Source organism: Mus caroli, chromosome X, assembly GCF_900094665.2.
Source record: "Mus caroli chromosome X, CAROLI_EIJ_v1.1, whole genome shotgun sequence".
Taxonomy (NCBI): Eukaryota; Metazoa; Chordata; class Mammalia; order Rodentia; family Muridae; genus Mus; species Mus caroli.
The window spans coordinates 152,766,213-152,767,933 of NC_034589.1; the positions used below are offsets into that span (position 1 = coordinate 152,766,213).

At 38.7% G+C, this 1,721-nt stretch overlaps 1 protein-coding gene across 1 annotated transcript in view; it reads left to right on the forward strand.

Moving 5' to 3' along the window:
- The first annotated feature begins 280 nt into the window (after positions 1-280).
- Positions 281-1,721, forward strand: part of Asb9 (ankyrin repeat and SOCS box containing 9) — a 69,025-nt gene continuing 67,584 nt past the window's right edge. The window contains exon 1 of the mRNA XM_021153630.1: positions 281-350. The gene's annotated coding sequence lies outside the window, so the exon portion shown is untranslated. The remainder of the gene's footprint in view (positions 351-1,721) is intronic.

Consider the following 1,721-nt stretch of genomic DNA (forward strand, 5'->3'; position numbering starts at 1 on the left):
AAGGGTTCAAAAGAGGACCATAGTGATATATGGTGAGGAATATGCTTAATATATATTGCATAATTGTATGAAAATGTCTCTGTGTAGAATAGTAATGCTTATGATGGATCCACACAATAAAATTCAAACAGGAGTAATAAAGATATTTGAATGTGCCCTCTCCAAAAATACCTTATTGGGCTATACTCCCCCTCCATTTCTTAGTGGTAATGTAAGATGGTACAACCAATGCCTATGTAAGCAGATGACATAGGAACAGTGGGGGCATTGTGATGTAGCACCAGGCTACTACATCCGGTCTNCTTGAACTCCACATGTGTGGCACTGTCCCAGCTGATTTGATAACCAAGGTAATTACTTAAACGTTTAACTAGGATGGGGTATGACCAGTGGTGTGGAGAGTACAGATATTATTAGATGGAGGGCAGGACAAAGTAAGAGACATTTCATTGCACTGATCAGAATTGTCTAGAATTGAAAACTTGTGAGTTACTTTCAGGCTNTCTCATTGAATGATTTCACAGGTGGTTGGCCCCAAGGGACTGAAACCTTGGGAAGTGAAACAGTAGATAAGAAAGAATACTGTATGTCTTTTATCTTTTTACTCTAATTGAAAGCAGCGACCCTATCAGAAAAGAATTTGTGATGACCCCTTCTTTCAGAAGCCTTATGGAAAAAGTTTTGTAAGTTTCAACGTTTTGGTATGAAAATTACTCTATCATATTCCATAATGTTAGCTGCTTAGATTCTTTATAATTTCTTCTTACCGTGTGTGATCATAACCTAACTTTCATTTCTCTATAGTTAAAAATATTTATGTCTATGGGTGTTTTGCCTGTATGTATGTATGTGCACTACATGTGTGTCTAGTTCTCCTGGAGATCAGAAAATGTTGTTGAATCCTCAGGAACTGGGGTTAAAGATGACTTCACACCACTATGTGGGTTCTGGGGATCAAACCCGGGTCTACTGCAAGAGCAGCCAGTGTGTTCTCTTAGCCATCTCTCTAGCCCTTATTGCTTTTTAATTATAAAGAAAAAGTATAACTATAAAATTTATCGTATATAATTATATATATATACACACATTATATATAAAAAGTACAATCTAATTTAGGGTTTGCAGGAGAATATTCCTTTCTTAAGGACTCTTCCACTTTCTCTCTTTTCCTTAATAAATCTGTGTTTACTTTGCTCAACACAGTATTTGAAGGACATCTCTGCTGTGTAGTTTTATGTCAATTTTTTTTCCCATAAACTAGGGCAATCAGAGAGGAAAGAGCATCAACTGATGTCACCATTAGGGATTAGGGCAAGCCTGTAGGGCATTTTCTTTTTCTTTTTTCTTTTCTTTTTAAGTGATTTTTTTTTAATTTTACGTATTTTCTTCATTTACATTTCCAATGGTATCCCAAAACTCCCCCGTACTCTCCGCCCCCACTCCCCCACCCACCCACTTCCACTTCTTGGCCCTGGCGTTCCCCTCTACTGAGGCATATAAAGTTTGCACGACCAATGGGCCTCTCTTTCCACTGATGGGTGACTAGGCCATCTTCTGTTACATATGCAGCTAGAGACATGGGCTCCAGGGGATACTGGTTAGTTCATATTACTGTTACACCTATAGGGTTGCAAATCCCTTTAGCTCCTTGGGTAATTTCTCTAGCTCCTCCATTGGGGGCCCTGTGATCCATTCAATAGCTGACTGTGAGCATCCACTTC